The sequence below is a fragment of the Leucoraja erinacea genome, chromosome 13, assembly GCF_028641065.1.
Source record: "Leucoraja erinacea ecotype New England chromosome 13, Leri_hhj_1, whole genome shotgun sequence".
NCBI lineage: Eukaryota > Metazoa > Chordata > Chondrichthyes > Rajiformes > Rajidae > Leucoraja > Leucoraja erinaceus.
Window position 1 is genome coordinate 592606 of NC_073389.1, and position 19390 is coordinate 611995.

Below are 19390 nucleotides of genomic sequence, written 5' to 3' on the forward strand. Positions count from 1 at the left end.
AGTCTCCTCAGGAAGAAGAGACGCTGGTGAGCCTTCTTGATCAGAGTAGAGATATAGTGGGTCCAAGAGAGGTCATCGGAGATGTTGACTCCCAGGAACCTGAAGCTAGAAACACGTTCCACCTCCGTCCCGTTAATGTGGATGGGGGTATGCGTGCCGCCTCTGGACTTCCTGAAGTCTACAATGAGCTCCTTGGTCTTCTTGGAGTTAAGGGCCAGGTTGTTGTCAGCGCACCATGCTGCTAAGTGCTGGACCTCCTCCCTGTAGGCCAACTCATCGTTGTTGCTGATGAGGCCAATCACCGTTGTATCATCTGCATACTTGATGATGGTGTTAGTACCATGTACAGGTGTGCAGTCATAGGTGAAGAGGGAGTAGAGGAGGGGGCTCAGCACACAGCCCTGTGGAACGCCGGTGTTCAGGGTGAGGGTTGAAGAGGTGTACTTGTCTAACCTCATAGACTGGGGTCTGTTGGTTAGAAAGTCCAGTATCCAGTTGCAGAGGGAGGGGTCGATGCCCAGGTTACCGAGTTTGGTGATCAGTTTTGATGGTATAATGGTGTTGAATGCTGAGCTGTAATCGATGAACAGCATTCTTACGTAAGTGTCTCTGTTGTCGAGGTGGGAGAGGGCGGAGTGAAGTGCCGTTGAGATGGCATCTTCCGTACTCCTGTTCTTGCGGTAGGCAAACTGATAGGGATCCAGTGTGGGGGGAAGGCAGCTTTTGAGGTGTGCCAGGACCAGCCTCTCGAAGCATTTGGTGATGATGGGGGTAAGTGCAACTGGGCTGAAGCCTTACCTCATTTACCAAACACCTAAAAACATGGCTACTGCAAAATGAAAACTGCAATCATAATCTACCTTAACATTATCCTATGGTACTCTTTTATTGTTACTTTTTTACTATCGTTTGTTTTGTTTTGTTTTTGATTTTTGTTTTGGCTCTTCTCTTATTGATTGATTGTGTTGTGATGTGTTTACCTTGTTTACCAGAGCGACTAAAGATGGAAATTAGCTACTGGCTACAATCTTGCGTATTACATGTAAATGTTTATTTATATGCACTGTCCCCTAAATAAATAAATTACAATTACAATTACAAACTATTACTTACTCCACAATATACATTTGTGTTTGCTCATGCAGATAGAAGGAATCAGAAGGAGATATGATGTCCGCCTAACATTCGTTCTCCCTGGAGATGTGCAGAGGATTTGTTGGGGAAACACTCACTCCCATCAGCAACAACTCAGGGACAGTTCCAGAAAATGGGTGCTAACGGTGACCATCACACAAACCCACCTCCCCTCCATTGACCCCATCTGCACCTCACACCTCGTGACAATAATGAACTAAACTAAACTAGTTTCATTTTTTGGTACAACGGCACAGCACTTGAGTTGCTGCCTTACATTACCAGAGAGCCGACTACGGGTGCTGTCTGTACGGAGTTTGCACGTTATACCTGTGACCATATGCGTTTTCTCCAGATGCTCTGGTTTCCTCCCACACTCCAATGGCGTACAGGATTGTAGGTTAATTGGCTTCAGTAAAATATAAATTGTTCCCAGTGTGTAGGATAGTGTTAGTGTACGGGGTGATCGCTGTCGGAGCAGACTTGGGGGGGCCGAAGGTCCTGTTTCCGTGCTGTATTTCTAAAGTCTAAAATCTAACGCTCGTAGATGATATTCTAAAAGTGCATGCTGTAAATTGCCCCTGGTGGGCAGGGAGTGGATGATAAAATAGGATAACAAAGAACCAGTGATCCATGGTCGGCACAAACTCCATGGGCCAAAGGGACTTTTCCCATGCTGTATCTCTGAAGTCTAAAGTCTACAACTCATCTGACTTATTTTGTGTCCAATGAGCATTGCAAGTAACAGCGCCGATCTTTATCGCAACCCTCAAGAAAATGCATTTGATGCATTGACCATTCCATGTTCAACTGGTAAAACTTCCAACATTGCTTCACAAAAGTATGTTAATTTCTCAATAGCCTAACTTTTATTTTGGCAGTTAACTTATCGCCTAAGTTTTTACTGAAACTTCTTCTTGTGTAATGGCTAACATATATATGGTGAAACTATTTTGGGGATGGGGGATTTCAATATGCAGGTAGACTGGGACAATCAGGTTGGTTCAGAACCCCAATAAAGAGAGTTTGTAGAGTACCTCCGAGTTGGATTTTTATAGCAGCTTGTAATGGAGCCGGCCAGAGAAAAGGCAATTCTCGATTTAGTGTTGTCTAATGAACCAGATTTTATAACAGAACTCGAGGTAAAGAAACCGCTTGGAGGTAGTGATCATAATATGATTAGTTTTAATCTGCAATTTGAAAAGGAGAAGGTTAAATCAGAAGCGTCAGTGATGCAGTTGAACAAGGGGGACTATGAAGGCATGAGCTGGCCAAGGTAGACTGGAACGGGATCCTAGCAGGAATGACGGTGGAACAGCAATGGCAGGAATTTCTGGGCATAATCCGGAAGACGCATAATCATTTCATTCCAAAAAGGAAGAAATATTCTAAGGGGAAGTAGGAGGCAACCGTGGCTGACAAGAGACATTAGGGATAGAATAAAACTAAAGATGTATAACACAGCAAAGAGTAGCTGGAACCCAGAGGGTTGGGAAACTTTCATAGGACAACAGAAGGAAACAAAACGGGCAATACGGGCTGAAAAGATGAAGTACGAGGGGAAGCTGGCCAGGAATATAAAGAACAGTAAAAGCTTCTTTAGATATGTTAATGAAAAAAGAGTAGCAAAGTCAAATGTGGATCCCTTGAAGGCAGACACGGGTGAAATTATTATGGGGAACAAGGAAATGGCAGAAGAGTTGAACAGGTACTTCGGATCTGTCTTCACTAAGGAAGACACACACAATCTCCCAGATGTACTGGAGGACAGAGGATCTAAGTGGGTCGAGGAACTGAAAGAAATTTTCACTAGATGAGAAATAGTATTGGGTAGGCTAATGGGACTGAAGGATGATAAATCCCCTGGGCCTGATGGTCTGCATCCCAGGGTCCTCATGGAGGTGGCTCTAGAAATTGTGGACGCATTGGTGATCATTTTCCAATGTTCTACAGATTCAGGATCAGTTCCTGTGGATTGGAGGATAGATAATGTTATCCCACTTTTGAAGAAAGGAGCGAGAGAGAAAATGGGGAATTACAGACCAGTTAGCCTGACTTCGGTGGTGGGAAAGATGCTGGAGTCAATTATTAAAGAGGTAATAATGGGGCATTTGGATAGCAGTAAAAGGATTAGTCCAAGTCAACATGGATTTATGAAAGGAAAATCATGCTTGACTAATTTTCTGGAATTTTTTGAGGATGTGACAAGTAAAATGGATGAAGGGGAGCCAGTAGATGTAGTGTATCTAGACTTTCAGAAACCCTTTGATAAGGTCCCGCACGGGAGTTTGGTGACTAAAATTAGAGCGCATGGTATTGGGGGTAGGGTGTTGACGTGGATAGAAAATTGGTTGGCAGATAGGAAGCAAAGAGTAGGAGTGAACGGGTCCTTTTCAGAATGGCAGGCAGTGGCGAGTGGAGTGCCGCAAGGCTCAGTGTTGGGGCCGCAACTGTTTACCATCTATATTAATGATTTGGAAGAGGGAATTAGGAGCAACATTGGCAAGTTTGCGGATGACACAAAGCTGGGTGGCAGTGTGAACTGTGAAGAAAATGTTAGGAGGTTGCAGGGTGACCTGGACAGGTTGATTGAGTGGGCAGATGCGTGGCAGATGCAGTATAATATAGATAAACGTGAGGTTATCCACTTTGGTGGCAAAAACAAGGGGGCAGATTATTATCTCAATGGGGTTAGGTTAGGTAAGGAGGAGGTACAGTGAGACCTGGGTGTCCTTGTACACCAGTCACTGAAGGTTGGCGTGCAGGTACAGCAGGCAGTGAAGAAAGCGAATGGAATGTTGGCCTTCATAACAAGAGGATTTCAGTATAGGAGTAAAGAGGTTCTTCTGCAGTTGTAGAGGGCTCTGGAGGTGGCGGCGCTGTTGAACAGCTGCGGCTCGCCTGCAGTCCATCTGTTTTTACTATTTTTTGTTGTTTTTTTGTCTTGTTTTAGTTAATTTTTTGTTTCTTAGGTTGTGTTATGTGTGTGGGGGGGGAGGGAACATGGTTTTCTGTCTCTTCCTTCGGGGGAATGCGGCTCTTCTCTGCCTCTGTCTGCGCTGAGGCCTAATGGCGGAGCTGGCGGCCTCCAACTGTGACCGACCTCCAGGCTCTGGAAGCAGAGCCAGCCAGGATTCACCAAGGATGGCCGAATTCGGAACTGTGGCTGTGTTCCGGTGTTCCGGTGGCAGCGGCACGACTCGGGGCTGAGGCGGTGCTCCAGTGAGGGCGGCACGACTCGGGGCAGATGCGGCATTCCGGTGGCTGAGGCGGCGTTCCGGCGGCGGCGACCTGAATCCGGGGCTCGGCCGCGGGCCAGTGGACGACATCGTCGGCAGTTCGCAGGTCACAGGTTGGTGACCTGTTTTTACGGAGATCCCGCGGCAACAGCTGCGTCCGCTGGACTGGAGGGCGGCAGGTTCGGCAGCTTCGACCACCCCGGGCCGCGGAGCTTGAACCGGCCCGTTCGCGAAGCTCGGTTGAGCCGCGGGACTGACTTACCATCGCCCGGTGGGGTACAACATATCGCCTCAGCATAGAGGGAGAATAAGGAGGGAAGAGACGTGACTTTAAGACCTTTGCTTCCATCACAGTGAGGAGGTACCTGGTGAACTCACTGTGGTGGATGTTAATTTGTGTTTGTGTGTTTTGTTGTTTATTATTACATGTATGGCTGCAGGCAACGACATTTCGTTCAGACCGAGAGGTCTGAATGACAAATAAAGGATCTAATCTAATCTAAATCTAATCTAATCTCTGGTGAGACCACATCTGGAGTATTGCTTACAGTTTTGGTCTCCTAATTTGAGGAAGGCCATCCTTGTGATTGAGGTAGTGCAGCGTATTGATTGGGGACGAACAGCCATGATCACAATGAATGGCGGTATTGGCTCGAAGGGCCGAATGGCCTCCTCCTGCACCTATTTTCTATGTTTCTAATTTCCTCCTTGTCTCGATGCAAGTTCATTTTTAACTCCACCATCCTAATTAATCATTGAATGGTAAAAACAAGGAACCGCAGAGGTTGTTTTACAAATACAGACACAATGTGCTGGAGTAACTCAGTGGGTCAGGCAGCATCTCGTCAGAACATGGATAGATGACCTTGCGGTTTGGGACCCTTCTTCACACTGATGTTCTCCAGCGTTGCTGCCTGACCCATTGAATTACTCCAGCACTTTGGGTCTTTTAATAAACTTTGGAAAGTGTCTCGTGCTGCTGTGGTTTTGATCTTGGTACAATAGTTCTGTGATCAAAATTGATTGAGTGATTAATTGTAAGAAATGGCACGGAAACAGGCTCTTCACCCTTTCGGGGTGTGGGGGAGGGGAGGGGAGGGGTGGGGGGGGAGGGGAGGGGTGGGGGGGAAGGAGCGGGGGCACTCTAGTTTAGAATCCTCTGTCCAGGGGATAAGTCTGTGTTTGTTTGTTTGTTTGTTGATTTGTCCCGGTGAAGCAGCTGTGCCAAGTAACAGTCTTTTGCTTTTTGTTTTCACTTTTAATTTCCAGTTTTTGTTCACCTTGTGTGTTGTGACTGTCGGCAGAACAACTTGCCTCCGGGGATGATTAAAGTTTTATCGCATCGTATTGTATCGTGTGGTATAAGATCACTCCTCATTCTCCTGCGCTCCAAGGTATAAAGTCCAAGCCTGCTCAACCTCTCCCTGTAGCTCGGGCACTTGAGCCCTGACAGCATCCTTGTAAATCTTCTCTTGGCCCTTTCCAGCTTGACAACATCTATCCTTTAACATGGTGACGATACTCTAAATGTGGCCTCACCAATGTGTTGTACAACTGATCTCATTGTTCCGCAACAGAAGATTATAATACAAAAAAACTTCTAAGTTTGAGCAGGTGAATGTTACTTAATGCCTCTGTAAAATGTCCCTAGTGTCAGGGCTGCCAACTCTCACGCTTTGAGCGTGAGACTCACGCCATCAAGCAAACACTCACGCCCTCGCGATCGTCAAAAATTTCTCACGCTCAGTGGTGAGAAATTTTGTGATCAACGAACATTTCAAAACTCGGATAAACTGCCTGGTCCGCGGGTGTTGGTGAGCCGGGGCTGCGGGAGGGATGGGAGCAGAACCAGCGGCCGGAACTGATGCGGGGAGCCGGGATGGACGAGTGTTTGCCGGGGCCGGCGTGTCGCTCGCTGCAGCTCTGGCCATGGAGCACTCCGGGCAGTGCAAGTCCCGGGCGTCGGAGGCGTCGGAAGCTGCCGCTGCTGTGAGAGTCTCTGTGCCGAAGGGACAGACTCTCAAAGGGAGGTGGAGAGAGAGAGGGGGGAAGGAGACAGGGAGACAGTGGGGAGATAGAGGGGGGTGAGAGGAGAGAGAGCGGAGATACAGGGGGGGGGGGAGTGAATGGAGAGAGAGAAGAGGGAGGGGGGGGGAGAGATAGAGAGAGGGGAAAGAGTGAGGTGGGAGATGGGGGGAGAGAGAGAGAGAGGGGTAAGAAGAGAGAGAGGGGGAGGGGGGGATGGGAGAGGGGAGAGGGGGGGGGGTAAGGAAGAGAGAAAGGGGGAGAGGGGAAAAGTGAAGAGAGAGGAGGAAGGAGGGATGGGGGGGGAGGAGAGATGAGGGGAGAGAGGGGGGGAGGGGAGGAGAGAGAGGAGGGGAGAGGGGGGAGAGAGAGGCGAGAGGCGGGGGTAAAAAAAAACTCTGAATAGTTAGGGGACTGAATGGAGAGAGGGAGGAGAGCTGGGAGAAAGAGGGAGAGAGATACAAGACAAGGGTGAATAGGAGAGAGAGGAAAGAGGGAGAGACAGGGAGGTCTACCTTGAGGAGTAAAACTAAGAAGAGCGGGGGGAGAGAGAGGGTGGAGAGAGAGGGGAGGGGGGGGATGAGGAGAGAGGAGAGAGAACGAGAGAGAGAGGAGAGAGAGAAAGAAAGGGAGAGGAGGGGAGGGATGAGAGAGAGAGGGGAAAAGAGAGGAGAGGGAGGGAGGGAAGAGAGGGGGGAGAGAGGAAAGAGAGGGAGGAAGAGGGGGGAGGGAGAGGGGAGGAGAAATAGAGGAGGAGAGAGGAGGAGAGGAGGGAAGAGGAGATGGAGGGAGAAGAGAGAGGGAGAAGGGGAGAGATTGAAATAATAGAGGGAGGAGAAGAGGGGAGGGAGGGGAGGAGAGGGAGGAGAGAGGGGGAGGGAGAGGGGAGATGGGGAGAGGGGATCAGAGGGAGAGGGAGAGAGGGGAGGAGTCCGAGAGTGGAGAGGAGAGAAAGAGAGAGGAGGAGAGGAGGGAGAGGAGGAGAGGAGGGGGAGAGAGAGGAGAGAGAGGGAGAGAGAGGAGAGGGGGGGAGAGAGAGAGAGAGAAGGGGAGGAGAGGGGGGTGGATGTGAGGGAGGGAGGGGGAGGAGAGAGAGATAGAGGGAGGGAGGAGAGAGGGAGAGTGAGGGAGAGAGAGAGAATAGGAGAGAGGGTGAGAGAGAAGAGGAGAGAGGGAGGAGAGAGGGAGGGGGAGAGAGAGGGTGAGAGAGAGGGAGGGGAGAGAGGAGAGGAGAGAGGGGGAGGAGAGGGAGGGGAGAAGAGGGAGGGAGGAGGGGGAGGGGAGAGGGGAGGGTAGAGGAAGGGGGAGGAGGGGAGAGAGGAGGCTGATGAGACGGAGAGGGGGGGAGAGGAGAGGAGGAGGGGAGGAGATGGGGAGGGAGAGAGAGGAGAGAAGATCGGGGGGGGAGAGGACGGGAGGGAAGAGAGAATGGAGGGGAGGAGAGAGAGGAGAGGGGAGAAGGGAGGGGGAGAGAGGGAGGAGAGGAGAGGGGAGGGAGGAGATGGAAGGGAGGAGAGAGAGAGGGGGGAGAGATAGATAGATAGATAGATAGATAGATAGATAGATAGATAGATAGATAGATAGATAGATAGATAGATAGATAGATAGATAGATAGATAGATAGATAGATAGATAGATAGATAGATAGATAGATAGATAGATAGATAGAGAGAGGGGAGGAGAGGAGAGAAGGAGATGGGAAGAGAGATAGAGGTGAGAGGGAGGGAGAGAGAGAGAAGGAGATGGGAAGAGAAATAGAGAGAGAGGGGGGGGATAGAGAGGAGAGGAGAAGAGGGAGAGAGAGAGAGAGGGGAGGAGAGGAGAGAGAGAGAGAGAGAGGAGGAGGAGAGAGGGAGAGAGGAGAGAGGAGAGAGAGGGGAGAGAGAGAGAAGGGGAGAGCAGAGAGAGAGAGGAGAGGGGGAGAGGAGAGAGAGGGGGGAGGGAGAGGGGAGGAGAGGAGAGAGAGGAGGAGAGGGGAGGAGGGGGGAGGGGGAGAGGGGAGGAGAAGATGGAGAGAGAGAGAGAGGAGGGAGCGAGGCTGGAGGCGAGAGGAGGGAGAGGACGGAGAGAGAGAGGGGGAGGAGAAGAGAGGGGGAGAGAGGAGGGGTAGAGGAGAAGAGGAGGAGGGGGAGGGAGAGAGAGGGGGGAGGAGAGGAGAGAGAGCGGAGAGGGGGGAGGGGAGGAGCGGGAGGAGAGCGAGAGAGAGTCTGTGATCGAGAGGAGAAAGAGGATTTGGTGGACCCAGGTGGGAGAGAGAGAGAGCGGATCGGTAGAGAGGCGAACGGATATGGGGAGAGAGGTATGAACCGGGTAGACGGAAGCATAGAGGCGGCTGGGTGGAGAGGAGAGTAGGGAGATCCAAGCTTAAAAATCGGCGAGGAAGACTCTGAGTCTCTGAGTGTTGGAGAGGGGGGATCTCCTCTGGGTAGGCTGGAAGTACCAAGCATGGAAGATATGAGTGCCTTCAAATGGAGGTGGTTGGAGGAAGCATCCTGCTTGCCTGCTAGATTTTCACTTACTGTAACTGCAGGAAAAATGTTCCTGATGTTGGGGGCGTTCAGAACCATGGGTCACAGTTTAAGAACAAAGGGGGAACCAGTTAGGACTGAGATGAGAACAAACTTTCTTCACGCAGAGAGTTGTGAATCTGTGGAATTCTCTGCCACAGAATGCAGTGCAGGCCAATTCACTGGATGCTTTCAAGAGAGAGTTACATTTAGTTCTTGGGGCTAACGACATCAAGGGATATAGGGAAAAAACAGGAAAGAGGTACTGATTTTAGATGACTAGCCATAATCATATTGAATGGAAGTGCTGGCTCGAAAGGCCGAATGGCCTATTCCTGCACCTATTTTCTATGTTTCTATGCTTGAGTATATGGCAATAAAACTTGATCACTTGATTTTGAAGCATTCATGCATGGTGGAGGTATAATGTAGTCAAAGAGTGATACAGTGTGAAAACAGGCCCTTCGGCGCAACTTGCCCACACCCGCCAACATGTCCCAGCTACGCTACCTGCTTTTGGTCCATACCATATAACCATATAACCATATAACAATTACAGCACGGAAACAGGCCATCTCGACCCTTCTAGTCCGTGCCGAACACATAATCTCCCCTAGTCCCATATACCTGCGCTCAGACCATAACCCTCCATTCCCTTCCCATCCATATAACTATCCAATTTATTTTTAAATGATAAAAACAAACCTGCCTCCACCACCTTCACTGGAAGCTCATTCCACACAGCTACCACTCTCTGAGTAAAGAAGTTCCCCCTCATGTTACCCCTAAACTTCAGTCCCTTAATTCTCATGTCATGTCCCCTTGTTTGAATCTTCCCTACTCTCAGTGGGAAAAGCTTTTCCACGTCAACTCTGTCTATCCCTCTCATCATTTTAAAAACCTCTATCAAGTCCCCCCTTAACCTTCTGCGCTCCAAAGAATAAAGCCCTAACTTGTTCAACCTTTCTCTGTAACTTAGTTGCTGAAACCCAGGCAACATTCTAGTAAATCTCCTCTGTACTCTCTCTATTTTGTTGACATCCTTCCTATAATTAGGCGACCAAAACTGTACACCATACTCCAGAATTGGCCTCACCAATGCCTTGTACAATTTTAACATTACATCCCAACTTCTATACTCAATGCTCTGATTTATAAAGGCCAGCACACCAAAAGCTTTCTTTACCACCCTATCTACATGAGATTCCACTTTCAGGGAACTGTGCACAGTTATTCCCAGATCCCTCTGTTCACCTACATTCGTCAATTCCCTACCATTTACCATGTACGTCCTATTTTGATTTGTCCTGCCAAGATGTAGCACCTCACACTTATCAGCATTAAACTCCATCTGCCATCTTTCAGCCCACTCATCCAACTGGCATAAATCTCTCTGTAGACTTTGAAACTCTAGTTCATTACCCGCAACCCCACCTATCTTAGTATCATCTGCATACTTACTAATCCAATTTACCACACCATCATCCAGATCATTGATGTACATGACAAACAACAGTGGACCCAACACAGATCCCTGTGGCACCCCACTCGTCACTGGCCTCCAACCTGACAAACAACCATCCACCATTACTCTCTGGCATCTCCCATTCAGCCACTGTTGAATCCATCTTGCTACTCCACCATTAATACCCAACCATTGAACCTTCTTAACCAACCTTCCATGAGGAACCTTGTCAAAGGCCTTACTGAAATCCATATACACAACATCCACTGCTTTACCCTCATCAATTTCCCGTGTAACATCATCAAAAAATTCAAGAAGATTAGTTAAACAAGACCTTCCAGGCACAAATCAATGTTGACGGTTCCTAATCAGACCCTGTTTATCCAGATGCTTATATATATTATCTCTAAGTATTCTTTCCATTAATTTTCCCACCACTGAAGTCAAACTAACAGGTCTATAATTGCTAGGTTTACTCTTAGACCCCTTTTTAAACAATGGAACAACATGCGCAGTACGCCAATCCTCCGGCACTATTCCCGTTTCTAATGACATTTGAAATATTTCTGCCATAGCCCCTGCTATTTCTACACTAACTTCCCTCAATGTCCTAGGGAATATCCTGTCCGGACCTGGAGACTTATCCACTTTTATATTTCTCAAAAGTGTCAGTACTTCCAAACCTCGAAAGTGTCCATACCTCCAAACCTGTCCTATCCATGTATCCGTCTAACTGTTTCTTAAATGTTGGGATGGTCCCTGCCTCAACTACCTCCTCTGGCAGCTTGTTTCATACACCCATCATCTCTTAAAAATACTTCATACAAAAAACATTGAAATCATACTTTACAGTGCACTAAAACATGATTTAATACATCAAATTTCAAAATGTTTCTACCCTTCTTCCACACCCTCTACCCACTCGGTTGCTCCACTCCCTCACCGGGTACCCCCAAGGCCAGTGATCAGTGATCGCACAGCCTCCCCCCTTTCAAAAACGCTCCAATCCAATTTAAAGCATATATATTGCATTCAAGTGTAAGACTCCCTACAGTATGCACCATATTGTACAATTTCAAGCTGAAAAATGCAAATGTTCCGTAACAATGGGAGGGGGAACCCTCTTCCCCCCCCCCCGGTCGCGATGCTCCCTCGGGCTTGGTCTCTCGGAAATTTCTCACTCCCAACTCTCACCCAATGTTGGCAGCCCTGCTAGTGTGTAGGGAATGGATGAGAAAGTGGGATAACATAGAACTAATGTGAACGAGTGATCGGTGGTCAGCGTGGACTCGGTGGACCGTCGGGCCTATTTTCATGCTGTATCTCTAAACTAATCCAGTTAGCTGTTCACCATTTGGTGCACAAATCTAATATAATTGAACCAATGGGCCTGAGAGGACTAGTTCCAATGCCGGCATATTTAATGACAAACAATTTTAACTAATCTGATTGAAAAGTCAATAAACATTGATAATAAGATTTGCTTAGTCTGTTCAGCTGCACATACTGTTCTCATTCCTATCAATGACAACTGCTTATTATAGCATTTACCATGATACCTATTTTTGCAAAAATTCCATATGTCAATGCCAATAATTTTTGCAACCATTGAACAGAAGCAGATTTCCACCCGAGGTACATCGAGATGGTCGATGGTCTCCCTACACTTAGTTTGTATGCCTCTATTAACTTTTCTATCTCCGTGATTCATAGCTTGTGCCTGTATTTTAAGTCACTAAAGATAATTTAGACATTGTTATTAGTTTTAGAGATGCAGTATGAAAACAGGTCCTTCGGCCCACCAAGTCCACGCCGACCATCGATCACCCGTATGCTATCCCACTTTCACATCCACTCCCTACACACACGTTATTTTATAATGTTTGAACCTACAAACCTGCACGTCTTTGGGATGTGGGAGGAAACCGGAGCACCTGGAGGAAACACACGTGGTCACAGGGAGAATGTTCTGCACCTGGGCTGGAATGGAACCAATGTCCTTGGGGGAGTGTTTGCTAGTGCTGTCGGGGAGGATTTAAACTAATGTGGCAGGGGGATGGGTACAAGAGCAGAGAGGCAGGGGGGTGTAAAATGAGGGTAGAAGCAATAGGTAGCAAGGTGTAAAGTAAAAGTGGCAGGCAGACAAATCCAGGGCAAAAATCAAAAAGGGCCACTTTTCAACATAATTGTATAAGGGGTAAGAGTGTTGTAAAAACAAGCCTGAAGGCTTTGTGTCTCAATGCAAGGAGTATTTGTAATAAGGTGGATGAGTTGAATGTGCAGATAGCTATTAATGACTATGATATAGTTGGGATCACGGAGACATGGCTCCAGGGTGACCAAGGCTGGGAGCTGAACATCCAGGGATATTCAATATTCAGGAGGGATAGACAGAAAGGAAAAGGAGGTGGGGTAGCGTTGCTGGTTAGAGAGGAGATTAATGCAATGAAAAGGAAGGACATTAGTTTGAAGGATATGGAATCGGTATGGGTAGAGCTGCGAAACACTAAGGGGCAGAAAACGCTGGTGGGTGTTGTGTACAGGCATCCTAACAGTAGTAGTGAAGTTGGAGATGGTATCAAACAGGAAATTAGAAATGCGTGCGACAAAGGCTAAACAGTTATAATGGGTGACTTCAATCTACATATAGATTGGGTGAATCAAATTAGCAGGGGTGCTGAGGAAGAGGATTTCTTGGAATGTATGCGGGATAGTGATCTAAATCAACATGTAGAGGAACCAACGAGAGAGCAGGCTATTTTAGACTGGGTATTGAGTAATGAGGAAGGGTTAGTTAGCAGTCTTGTTGTACGTGCCCCCTTGGGCAAGAGTGACCATAATATGGTTGAGTTCTTCATTAGGATGGAGAGTGACATTGTTAATTCAGAAACAATGGTTCTGAACAAGGTATGAGGGTATGAGACGTGAATTGGCCAAGATTGACTGGCAATTAATTCTAAAAGGGTTGACGGTGGATATGCAATGGAAGACATTTAAAGACTGCATGGATGAACTACAAAAATTATTCATCCCAGTTTGGCAAAACAATAAATCAAGGAAGGTACTACATCTATGGATAACAAGAAAAATCAGGGATAGTATCAAAGCGAAGGATGATGCGTACAAATTAGCCAGAAAAAGCAGCATACCAGAGGACTGGGAGAAATTCAGAGACCAGCAGAGGAGGACAAAGGGCTTAATTAGGAAAGGAAAAATAGATTATGAAAGAAAACTGGCAGGGAACATACAAACTGACTGCAAACGTTTTTATAGATATGTGAAAAGAAAGAGATTAGTTAAAGCAAATGTAGGTCCCTTGCAGTCAGAAACAGGTGAGTTGATCATGGGGAACAAGGATATGGCGGACCAATTGAATAACTACTTTGGTTCCGTCTTCACTAAGGAAGACATAAATAATCTGCCGGAAATAGCAGGGGACCGCGGGTCAAAGGAGCTGGAGGAATTGAGTGAAATCCAGGTTAGTCGGGAAGCGGTGTTGGGTAAATTGAATGGATTAAAGCCCGATAAATCCCCAGGCCCAGACAGGCTGCATCCCAGAGTACTTAAGGAAGTAGCTCCAGAAATAGTGGATGCATTAGTAATAATCTTTCAAAACTGTTTAGATTCTGGAGTAGTTCCTGAGGATTGGCGGGTAGCAAACGTAACCCCACTTTTTAAGAAGGGAGGGAGACAGAAAATTGGGAATTACAGACCAGTTAGTCTAACATCGGTAGTGGGGAAACTGCTAGAGTCAGTTATTAAAGATGTGATAGCAGTACATTTGGAAAGTGGTGAAATCATTGGACAAAGTCAGCATGGATTTACGAAAGGTAAATCATGTCTGACGAATCTTTATAGAATTTTTAGAGGATGTAACTAGTAGCGTGGATAGGGGAGAACCAGTGGATGTGGTGTATCTGGACTTCCAGAAGGCTTTCGACAAGGTCTCACATTAGAGATTAGTATACAAACTTAAAGCACATGGCATTGGGGGTTCAGTATTAATGTGGATAGAGAACTGGCTGACAAACAGGAAGGAAAGAGTAGGAGTAAACAGGTCTTTTTCACAATGGCAGGCAGTGACTAGTGGGGTACCGCAAGGCTCAGTGCTGGGACCCCAGCTATTTACAATATATACTAGACCAAGTGCAGACCCATTGGGTCTGAACGTGTGGTTGTGGGGGGAGGGGGGAGGCGGCATGCAGCGTCACACACTAACTACCCCCCCCCTCCTGCACTCACGCTAATGGAGGGGAGGAGGGGGAGAGAGAGAGAGAGAGAGGGGGAGAGGGGGGAAGAGAGGGGGGGAGAGGTGGGGGGGAGAGAGGGGGGGGAGTGAGAGCGGGGGGGGAGAGAGCGAGAGCGAGAGGGGGGAGAGAGAGGGGGGGAGAGAGGGGGGGGGAGAGAGGGGGGAGAGAGGGGGGGGAGAGGGGGGGGGAGAGGAGGGGGGGGGGGGGAGAGGAGAGGGAGAGGGGGTAGGAGAGGACAGGGAGGGGAACACAGGAGAGGGGTGGGGGGAGGAGAAGGGGGGGGAAGAGGGGGGGAGATGGGATAGAGGGGGGGGTAGAGGGGGGGGGGGAGGAGGAGGAGAGAAGGAGAGGAGAGGGGGGGGGAGGAGAGGGAGGAGGAGAGGGGGGAGGGGGACAGGGAGGGGGGGACAGGAGAGGGGTGGGGGAGGAGATGGGGGGAGGAGGAGGGGGGGGAGGAGAGGGGGGGGGAGGAGGAGGAGGAGGGGGGGGGGGAGGGGGGGAGGAGGGGGGGGGGGGGGGAGAGGGAGGGGGGGGGAGAGAGAGTGCCTTTTTACTTCAACCCAACCCCAAACAACTATTTGCAGGCAGTGTTTTTTTACCTCTAACCATATTTTCATTTTCAAACCAAATTAAGGGTACTCACAGTGCTGTAGACATTTGTCTGTGTCATTCAAAGCTCTGATTGAGGCACACCACTTGCAGAGACTGATTGAGGCACACCACTTCCTGGTTTTATAGTTGCTCCCCCTCCCTCCAGCAGGGGCAGCAGAGAGCATGGGGAATGTTGTAAAAACATTAATATCTCTGTCAATTTTCATCGACGGGAAAAATCCTCGGCACACATGTGGCGGAGCGGGGCTCTGAGCGCGGTGGCCAAAAATGACGGCCGTAGGTGGCGGCGTACTCTCGGAAACCGCAGCACAGAAAGCCGAAACCGGTCAAGAACAGAGTTTTAGTAATATAGATTAATGATCTGGATGAGGGAATTGAACGCAATATCTCCTAGTTTGCGGATGACACGAAGCTGGGGGGCAGTGTTAGCTGTGAGGAGGATGCTAGGAGACTGCAAGGTGACTTGGATAGGCTGGATGAGTGGGCAAATGTTTGGCAGATGCAGTATAATGTGGATAAATGTGAGGTTATCCATTTTGGTGGCAAAAACAGGAAAGCAGACTATTATCTAAATATGGCCGATTAGGAAAAGGGGAGATGCAACGAGACCTGGGTGTCATGGTACACCAGCCATTGAAAGTAGGCATGCAGGTGCAGCAGGCAGTGAAGAAAGCGAATGGTATGTTAGCTTTCATAGCAGAAGGATTTGGGTATAGGAGCAGGGAGGTTCTACTGCAGTTGTACAGGGTCCCGGTGAAACCACACCTGGAGTATTGCATACAGTTTTGGTCTCCTAATCTGAGGAAAGACATTCTTGCCATATAGGGAGTACAGAGAAGGTTCACCAGACTGATTCCTGGGATGTCAGGACTGTCTTATGAAGAAAGACTGGATAGACTTGGTTTATACTCTCTAGAATTTAGGAAATTGAGAGGGGATCTTATAGAAAGTTACAAAATTCTTAATGGGTTGGACAGGCTAGATGCAGGAAGATTGCTCCCGATGTTGGGGAAGTCCAGGACAAGGGGTCACAGCTTAAGGATAAGGGGGAAATCCTTTAAAACCGAGATGAGAAAAACTTTTTTCACACAGAGAGTGGTGAATCTCTGGAACTCTCTGCCACAGAGGGTAGTCGAGGCCAGTTCATTGGCTATATTTAAGAGGGAGTTAGATGTGGCCCTTGTGGCTAAAGGGATCAGGGAGTATGAAGAGAAGGCAGGTACGGAATACTGAGGTGGATGATCAGCCATGAATGGCGGTGCAGGCTCGAAGGGCCGAATGGCCTACTCCTGCACCTAATTTCTATGTTTCTATGTTCTGTCACAGACTGCACCCGAGATCAGAATCGAACCTGGGTCTCTGGCACTGTGAGGCAGCAGCTCCACCAGCTGCACCAGCTGCACCACTGTGCCACCAACTATATTTTGTATGAAGAAACTGTTTTCACTAAAGTAATATTTTTGTCTGAAATATTTGTGTTGATCCAAAAAGCGTTTGCATCCTAATTCTAATTTGCTTTACATTTGAGCTGTTGATATTGAATGTTTTCCAAATTGAGTTTGACATGCAGCCATTTTACCTCTTAGCTGTTCCCAGCTCAATTCATCAGTCACAAAGTATCTTGCAATTTTCATGAGGCAATTAAATGATCTCTGTGGCAGAATGAAGAAAATATTTTCAAGGTTCCTCTATAATACTAGTTTCCTCTGCCCATCTTGTCCATGTCGACAAATGATCACCCGTACACTAGTTCTACCCTACACACTTGAGTCGATGTACAGAAGTCACTTAATTTACACTTCATATAGAAACATAGAAACATAGAAACATAGAAATTAGGTGCAGGAGTAGGCCATTCGGCCCTTCGAGCCTGCACCGTCATTCAATATGATCATGGCTGATCATCCAACTCAGTATCCCGTACCTGCCTTCTCTCCATACCCTCTGATCCCCTTAGCCACAAGGGCCACATCTAACTCCCTCTTAAATATAGCCAATGAACTGGCCTTGACTACCCTCTGTGGCAGAGAGTTCCACAGATTCACCACTCTCTGTGTGAAAAAAGTTCTTCTCATCTCAGTTTTAAAGGATTTCCCCCTTATCCTTAAGCTGTGACCCCTTGTCCTGGACTTCCCCAACATCGGGAGCTTCCTTGTAGATGTACATGTACATATCAATTAATCTACACATCTGCACATCTTTCGAGTGTGGGAGGAAAGTGGAGCACCCGGACAATACCCCATTCGGTCACAGGGAAAATGTACAAACTCCGTACAGACCGCACCCATGGTCTGGATCAAACCTGGGTCTCTGGCGCTGTAAGGCAGCAACTCTACTGCTGTGCCATATTTTTAGATGGGTTCCAACCAAACCCAGGCCCAAAGGAGATATTGGTCTGTCTGTGTTTGGAACTGATGCATTACAATGCTGAGAACTATATTCTGCACAATAGTTTTACAGTGAGAGGGGCAAAGGTTAAAGGAGATGTGCAGGACAAGTCTTTTTACATGGAGTGGTGGGTGTTTGTATCCAACTATTTTCTATGTAAGTGCAAAAGCAGAATGGCAAGTATTAGTTGCGATTCCAATAACTCTAATATTAACAGAAATAATGCCCATAAAACAGGCATGAACATAGAACAGTACAGCACAGAAATGGCCCTGCAGCCCACAATGTCTGTGTTGAACATGATGCCTCAGTGTGATCCATATCCCTCCCTTCCCTGCATAACCATGTGCCTATCCAAAATCCTCTTTATCCCCCACTATCGTATCAGCCTCCACCACCACCCCTGGCAGCACGTTCCAGGCACCCACCCCCCTCTGTGTAAAAAACACTTGCCCTGCACACCTCCTTTAAACTTTGCCCCTCTCACCGTAACTTTATCCCTCTCACCTTGTCCACCAAGTGATTCAACAGTGTGGAAAATGAGGCAAGAGTGAACAACTGTTGATGTGCAGAGTTTCCATTACAATAAGCTCTATGCTATGATGTGTGAGTTATTTTTTCTGCAGAGTATGGTAAATGCGTGGGTTTGGGAATCTCACTAACGTCACTAAGAATGGATATGACTCATTTTGAATGGGCTGCCTGTTCTGATGTTCTTGCACAATTCTGACAACCCTGGAGGGTGAGAGGTAAATATTTGTCTCGGCCCATCTTTAGGCCAAACAGGGCACCATCGTCACTTCCATCATCACACGAATGGGAAAATTAGTCAACAACCTTCATTTTAATTACATTTAGAGCTTCTAGTTCACAGCTGGTGTGTTTCCTTAATCCTTATCATGTATCTTGATACACCATGATTGAATGGCAGAGTAGACTGTTTCGGTTGAATGGCCTAATTCTGCTCCTAGAGCATAAACTAATGAACTTTAACAAAAATTTAGACAAGTACACAGAGAATATATTTAGAGCAAAATGGGCCAAACCAGGGACTGGTGCAGATGAGTCATGTTGGTCAGTATGGTCATATTGGGCCGAAGGGCCTGTTTCCATGCTGTATAACTCTATGACTATGACTCGATGACTGTGAATTTCAGTGGTAGAATAGACACATCCTGCAAAGTACTGGATTATTATAAACATTAGTTTAGTTCCTTATTGTCACATCTACAGGGATTAGTAATGAGCTTGTTCTGCATGCTCTCCGATCTAATCATACTATACATGGGTGCAGTAGATCCTCTACTGGAACAGCCACTTTCCAGCATTATCTTGCATCTGTAAAGTCTCTGAATTGTCTGATCTTGATCCAAGGAGTTATGGGCCTTAGGTGATTTTTTAATGCAACTACAGGCGACTAGTTTGTCACCACATGTTCGCCGGTGGTCGCCGGGAGTAGTCGCGCAAAAGTCGTAACGACTTTCTGGTCGCCGCTAAATTTTCAACATGTTGAAAAATGATCGGTGACAGTGGGTTTGACGCCAATGAGCGTAGGTTGACTTTTCCTGATATAGGTTGTCGCCAGGATGACGTACGTTGCCGCTGGTTTTTCGGCGACCCGCTACGACTATGACAGTCGTCTGCAGTTGCTTAAAAAATCACCAAGTGGGACGGGCCCATTTTTAATATTCTCAATTGTTAACTAAGTTCTTAGAGTTTGTAATTTGCAATGGGACATCAGAGTGGCGCAGCTGTACAGCGCCAGAGACC